The 7392-nt window shown below is 37.8% G+C and overlaps 2 long non-coding RNA genes across 3 annotated transcripts; one reads left to right on the top strand and one right to left on the bottom strand.

Moving 5' to 3' along the window:
• Positions 1-4116: 4116 nt before the first annotated feature.
• Positions 4117-6099, bottom strand: LOC115637715. Of its 2 annotated transcripts, XR_003997333.1 has the most exons (4): positions 5043-6099; positions 4897-4951; positions 4766-4818; positions 4117-4466 (listed from the first exon to the last, which is right to left on the bottom strand). It is a non-coding gene; the product is annotated as an uncharacterized LOC115637715 (long non-coding RNA). The 2 variants fall into 2 exon arrangements; XR_003997334.1 differs by lacking the exon at positions 4117-4466 and having other exon boundaries at positions 4747-4818.
• Positions 6100-6314: 215 nt separating this feature from the next.
• On the top strand, positions 6315-7047 carry LOC115637716. The gene is made up of 2 exons (XR_003997335.1): positions 6315-6639; positions 6997-7047. It is a non-coding gene; the product is annotated as an uncharacterized LOC115637716 (long non-coding RNA).
• Positions 7048-7392: the final 345 nt, after the last annotated feature.

The raw sequence follows: 7392 nt of genomic DNA, 5'->3' as shown, positions 1-7392 counted from the left end.
TCACGTATATTCTTCACCGCTAGAAGCCCGCTTTATTTGGTCTAACTGGTGGCTAGGAACGAGGTACCTTTTTTTCAGCGTGTTCCGTTCTCTGTTAATTAAAAGGCTTGACAGCAGGGGGAGTGCAAAGCTTAACAAAGGACCATTAAAGCCACCGGTTTGTTTTACAATAAGCTTTTTTTCTTTTTAGGGATAGATTTTTATCGTTTATCTTTTTAATAATTTTTCGGCTTTTTTTAAGGATGCTTATTTGTCGAGGTTTTAGAGGAACGTTTCCTTTTAAAGTGTTAAGCGCTATTTCTGAGATGGCCGCTACTAGGTCGTCAGAAGCCGTACAGAGATTAGCCTTTCTTTGAGGCGGCTTGGCTTTGATAAGAAATTTTAAAAGAGCCAGGCTTTATTGACACGGTTAGACATGCTTGTTCGGGTAGCGATTTTTTTTCAAATGGAAGATTAATAAAAATAACTATTTTTTTATGGTTTTTTTTTTAAAGGAGTATGCACAGGGCCGGTCTGTGAGGAAAAGACCTGTTTTTAAACTGAGGTTTTCGGGCGCTGAAGCTTTTGAATCCACCAACAGATACGCGAAGCGGTTTTTGGTAGCGTCCTCAGAAGCCTCCAAAAAAATTGTGTTTTACCAGGGTACATTTGCCTGACCAAAGTGGTAATTTGTAGTTTATCGCGGGGGTTTTTAAAAAGAACCATATATTTAGTATATAAATTAATTGTACGGCTTTTTTTTCCCTGACAAAACATATTTTGCACAGTGTACAGAATACTTAAGTTTTTGTGGTGTACGTATTTTGTAAAGGCTTTTTCAATTTCACCACTTTCAGAAGCAGACTCCACTAGATCATCAATAACAACCACATTCACTTTATTAGGAAATAAATGTTCATCATTAAATGTGTTAGGTAACCTTCAAAAATGTAATAAATGAAAATTTTTGGAGCAACTCTGTATACAGAGCTTGCCAACAGCTATAACACCACACAATATTTTCAGGCATACATGAAAACAGTTTGTGACCATTTTCTAACAACTGCTTTATAAAATATGATTCTCCAGAATTTGAGGTACCACAGAGCAAAAAGGAAAAGGGATGAACAAACTGAACGTTGTTTTTCATAATTATTAATACCGTACGGCAAAGTTTTAAAAGCCTCCTCGAGGGCTCTTTTGTCGTAAATCGGTAAAAGCAGCAAAGAATCCTGTGGCCCCTTATAGACTAACAGACGTTTTGGAGCATGAGCTTTCGTGGGTGAATACATGCATCTGAGGAGGTGGGTATTCACCCAAGAAAGCTCATGCTCCAAAACCTTTGTCGTAAATGACTTCTTGGGTGTTTTTTGAGTCCTTGTTTCTATTAACCACTGTTTTTTTACCCTTACGATTCCTGGCTTCTGTGTTACGATTTCTTTTGGGTCCTCTCCCGCGGGGAAATCCCAGACGAGTTCTTTTAAGCTTTCAACATTAATTTTTTCAGTGTTTCCTGAGTTAAGTGTGATTCCTTTTAATTTCATAGAGGTTTTACCGCTGGAGAGTTTGTACCCGTATGTTTTAGGTCCCGCGGACACAAATTCCACAATGTGATCATCTGGGGGTATTTCGCTAGTTAAATCTCCTAAATAATCCCCTGGGGTGGATTCCACTCCCCTTCTTTACTTACAAAAATTATAGAATCCGTATCATGATAAAGACTCCGCTGCTGTAAACGGTCTAACAAGCTGTCGACCTCTAGCCCAGCATAAGCGGTGGGAAAGCACGCTATAAACAATTTAGTGTTGCTGGAATGGGTGTAGTGTTCTTTTGCGTACTTCCAAGACACTACGGCTGTGTCATCATCGATAAACTCGCACGATGACACATCGTAATAAGGTACAAAAACGTACTTGAAGAACTCGTCAAGGACCGTTACTATACTAGTGTTAGTCAAATTTGTTCGCTGACCAAATTTTCCCCACAGGGAATTTAAAAACAGCTTTGAGATTTGTCTTTTTGCGGGGTTTACCTTAATTTTTTTTAAGACGCAGACACACACCTTCTTTTTCACGGTACTCTTTAAGGTACTGTTCTTTTTTAAACTTGTCCGCACACCAGTGAGGGAACCCCGAGGCCTCTTGTTTTCGTCTTAGGTGTGTTTTAATGTAGTCCGAAAACAGGGCATCCGAAGAGCGGTTAAAATGCCAGACTTTATAAATGTCAGCGATTCTGTACCCTTTGTTTAAAGCCTCCACCAACTCTATAGGGCACCAAGCCCCTGTTAAAGCCCTCTCCTCCTGACTGTGCCTGCAGGGGTCATTTGTTTTGTTTCTGCACAAAGGGCGCAGAGGGGAAACATTAGTTTACCATCAACCCTGTATGGTAACACGGGAAAATACAAACCTATTGGAGGGTACACTTTAACTATGGCAATGCCAAAGTACTGGCAGATATCCCCAAAACTCTCATGCACAATAACGGGATGTCCCACAGGATATTGTTTAGTTTTGTTAACAAAAGGGTAGAGGTTGGTAAAATCGTAGTAATGAACCTGCTCCCCGGGCTGCGGTTTGTAATAAAGGTAAATGGCGTTTGTTCTAGCACCGTAAAGGGCGCCTCTAGGAGCCAAAGGTTGTGGCAGCTATTTTTCTCGTAAATTTTTTTTCCACCCGGTTATCGTTTGCTAGCATGGCTTGCCACTCGTGATCCCACACGGTCCTTACTTAAGACCCCTGGCTTTTTAAAAATTCAGCCTTAATGATGGTTCTGTTGTACAGCTGTCCGTAGGTTGCCTTAAGCAACGGGTTGTAATCATTTTCGCAATAGCAAATGGGGCACCGGTGAAAAAAACACCCGTTAAATTCAAAGGCCGTGGGAAGGCTGTACAACCCCCGTTGTAAAAAAACACCAATTTTCATTTTCATAATACATAACGGTAATAGCTACCCCCAAGCGCACTTCGAAAGAGCTCTCGTCTGTCAAGCTAATCATTTTTTGGTCCGAAAACCCCAACTCCTGATGAAGGTGTTTGGCCCCCTCTAACAGCTGGGCATCTGTAACTTTTTTATCTGATAGAAGACCCAGCACGCTACCGGCAAAAGACAGGTTGTTACCCTGGTTATTTAAATCAATTAAATGTTTTCTTTTTTTTCAAAAATTTTACTGTACGTAATAGTTTTTAGAGGTCTTACAGACCCAACTCCACCAACCCTGTTATTAATAAGTGTAACAGCCAGGCGTAAAGTTTCGGACCACACAATCTCTACATTGCACCACATTAACGATGTTATTCAAAAAATCTACGTCGTTTAAATTTTCCCAAGGCCTCCGTAAAGAAAAGAGCTGGTGATTTATTCCCGGGACATCTAAGCGTAGCTGTACAAAATCTTCAGGGCCCACCTGATTATTAATATCATCTAGCAAATTTTGAAAAGCGATGTCGATGGCCGCCATGGCTTCTGTGAACCCTGTTACTCTGTCCAAATTAGCAAAACGAAATTCTTCAAAATATTCATAAGCCTTAAACTTCCTTCGGGGTCTTATCCAGTATCTTACACGCTCCAAATACACCTGTGGTGGTGTATCAGGAGCGGGGGAATCTGGACCTTCAGAAGAAGAAGAAGGGGTGGGAGGGTCTGTTTCCCTTTCTTGGTTGGGGGGGTTGTTTTTTAAAATAGCTTTGGGGTTTTTTTTATGTTTTTGGCCAAAAGCCTTCTTACTATTTTAGATTTTTTCCATTTTTTTCCCTACCTCTCTTTACATTTTTAGGTTTCATGTGTAGTCAGCCTCTTCCTTCCCCATTTATCGCACTTTCCACTTTTTCAATTAGTTCCCGTGTATCTCCTATTTTTTGGTCTAAAACCACCCTTTCTTCTGGAAAATTATGTTTTTGAAACACCTCAAGAACTAGCTTTGAAAACTTTTTTATCTATTAAACGCTTTAGAGATGTACAAACACTAAACAGCTCGTTAAAAGCAGCAACTCATGCAGCCAGCCCCACAGGAAGATTCTTATTTGTGGCAAGGGTTTTGCGGGTTTCAAAAGCCGGGGGGTTAACTTCATCACCCTGCTCAAACCACCCATAAACACGGTTGCTTCCACAGAGTTGTTTGTTTTTAAACTAACTTGTTTTGGGTCGGGGAGACAAAGGTCTGTTGAAAACTAGGGGCTTTAACTCCTCTGCCTCGCTTACCATGGTTCCTGGAAGTTGTAGAGGTAGCTTTGGGTGGTTCAAAAGCTGGGGGGGGTCTGAGCCCCTTTCCCCCCTCCCTGAAAACGAATGCTGTTTTAGAGGTAGACTTTTTGGCCTTTTTTAGTGCCGGCTGGTTTTGTGCAATAAGGGATTTGGACGCGCAGGGCTCTTCAAAATCGCTGTGCTTAATACCCTTGCTTCCAACTGCAGCTGCCTCAAAGGGAAATTTCTTGGCCTCTTTAAACGCGCTCGCCTTCAACATTTCTTCTTGAGGAATAACGCTTGATGAGTCTGCCGATACACATAAACAGAATGTTTTTTAGCACGGCTTTTTTTTAACTAACAACAACAAACCTGTTCCCCAAATATATATATTTTAAAAACGTTTTTGCAGTAAGCGGGCTAAAAACCGCGTTTAAATGCAATGTACAAAATAAAGCGCTCTTATAGTTTACACCACGCTGGGGCGGTAGAACGGCAACTTTTGTACATTAAAAGCTTTAAGGGTTTTCAAGCCCCTAAAATGCACACTATTTCCAACATCAGATTTTTTTATTTTAAAAAACACATATTTAAAAAACAGTTCACACCTTCTTCTGTAATTTCAGGAAAACTATTGGGTGGTTTTGACTTCCATCTTGTTCTAAATTAAAAAAATAATTTTTTTAAACCTTTTATCTTAAAAATAAATTATACTTGTGTAGCATATTAATTAGCTTACCAAAGTTTAAAGCTTGTAGCGCGGCATCTGGAATGTCAAGAAAAAAGGCCTCGTCCTATTTAAAAGAAAAAATATTGCCTTTTAACTAAGCATAACGCTAGTGTAATACCTTGGCGACCCACGCAAATTATAGTAAGGTTTCTTACCATGTTGTTGCTCCCCATAACGGTAAAAGTCTTGTATTAGCAATATTTCTTTAACAGTCTTGTTCAGTTTTTTGTTCCTCTATTTATAGGTTTAAACCTCTAATTAAAAAAAATGTTTTGCCCTCCACTCCCCAAAATTAATATTTAAAAAGACGTTTCTTTAAAAAAACAGGGTGTGTAAAGGGCACTTTTCTAGGAAAAAAGGCGGGTGTGGGTTGGGGAGTGCCTACATACTTTAGCTTTAATGGCTAAAAATGTTATTTTGTATAGTAAATGTGTTTAAACAGTTAATAAAAAGCCTTTTTTAAATGGTAATGTACCCATTTACACCCTTGTAACCAAAAACTTTTTAAAAACTGCAACCTGTATTTCTTTAATTTGTTTTATGGCCTTAGTTTTTAAAACAAAACTGCTAATTTAAAAATAAACCACGTTAAACTTTTACACAACTTATTTTACATTGTTAGTAAGTTAAAAAAATTATGTATTTCTTTAAAACATATTTTTAAACGGTATTTAGCTTTTGTTACAGGGTTAAAAAAAAGCCGAAGGCTCTGGCTGTTTAGCTAAGAGCGGAGGGGGAGTTGTCTTAGTTGGTTTTTTTTAAAAACGCGGGAAGGTTTTTGGCTACACACTTTAGCTTTTAAACTTTAATGGTTAAAAAGCTTAGTTTTGATAGCAAATTAGTATGCTTCTTAATACCTGTTTTTGGCGTTCTTTTGCTTTAAAAGAAGACCTTGTTATGTTTTGTTCTGTTTATTTTTAATTTACTGACTTACAGAGACTGTTTTTGCTAAGAGCTGCTGCAAGAGCCTGCTGTTTTTACTATAAAATGGCCCGGGTTAGCCTAAAATTAAAAAAAAAACACCTTTTTTTGTTACAACACATTAGTTTTATAACGCTAAACTGTTTTTGCACACTTACATGTTATTAAAACACCTATGCCTAAATAAAGGCCATGGGTCTTCAGGTTTCCTTTTCACCTTTATTTGTTAAAAAGTGGGGAAAAAAGCAATCTTCTCTCTAATCCGCTGGTTTACTAAATATGGGGACTATAAACCGCCTGTTACTAAAAAAAAATTTAGGGTGCTTCTGCATAATTTTTTATTATAACACATACAAAAGGGTTGTGTCTTAGGTTTGTCTTTTCGAGTCATTATCCCTTTGCAAAACTTAATGTAATTATAACTTGTGTTTGTTAAAAAGTTTGGGAGAGAAGCACATTGTTTTTACTAAAAAAGAAAAACAAAAAAAACCAGTTAGTTTAAAACCTAGGGAAAAACTTTAAAAATGGTGTATTACGAAAAGCTTGCGCTTTTAACTTTTATAAAAACATCTTTGTAAAAGGGCTACTTGGTGGGAAAATGCTGCGGGTCTGTTTCTTTAGATAAGAAAAAACAGATAATAGGAAGGGTGGAAAGAAGGGGGAGCTGGCTCTTGCTTAAAGTCTTGAGACACTAGGATTGGTTCAGGAAAATGAATTCTATGACGCTGTTGTAAAACTACCTCTGACTGGTCCGATCCAAAGGCGGTGATAACAAGCCTAAGAGGGTTTGAACCAGGAAAGCTGCCTCATTCTGCAGAAAGACGGGAAAAGGTAACAATTCTCTCTCTTTCTCTTTAATCCTACCCTGTGCTCTCTATTTTTGCTCTTTGCAAAGTGGACTCTCTCTTCGCTTTTCTTGTCTTGTAAACCGCCCTGATTCTGAATGCTTTTTTACCCTGTGCTTACTAAACAGACTCTGCCTGCTTCTCTCTCTGTCTCATTCTGATTCCGCCATGTGCTGTCTATCTTTCACCTTTCTTCTTAATCTGCAATGATATTGAATAGTCTAAATACTTTTTTACCCCGTGCTTACCAAACAGGCTTTGCCTTTGTCAATTTTCCTTTTAAACTTCGTTTTTTCTTAATCTACATTGGTATTAATTAGTTTTAATGTGTTTTATTTACTAGGGTTAAACCAAAAAAGCTACCTCGTTTTACAAAAAGACTGCAAAGGTAAACTTTTTTTAAGTTTACCCTAAGCTTTATTGTGTTTTTCTTAGCCACTTTTTTATAAAGTTTTCATGCTGTGCTTACCAAACAGGCTTTGACATTGTCAATTTTTTTAAACCTAGTTTTTAAGTATTTCTTTATAGTTTTTGGTTATGTGATTACAAAACAGGTTTTCCTTCAGTTAATTATCCTTTTAAACTTAGTTTTAATGTTTTTTCTTAACCTACATTGATATTGACTAGTTTCAATGCCTTTTATCCTATGCTAACCAAACAGGTTTGCCTTAGAAAATTCCTTTATAAACCTAGATTACAATATTATTTAACTTTTTTATTAATCCACCCTGATATTTAA

Source organism: Gopherus evgoodei, chromosome 20 (genome assembly GCF_007399415.2).
Source record: "Gopherus evgoodei ecotype Sinaloan lineage chromosome 20, rGopEvg1_v1.p, whole genome shotgun sequence".
Taxonomy (NCBI): domain Eukaryota; kingdom Metazoa; phylum Chordata; order Testudines; family Testudinidae; genus Gopherus; species Gopherus evgoodei.
The sequence above is the reverse complement of the archived record's forward strand: the minus strand, read 5'-3'. Positions and strand labels throughout refer to the sequence as shown.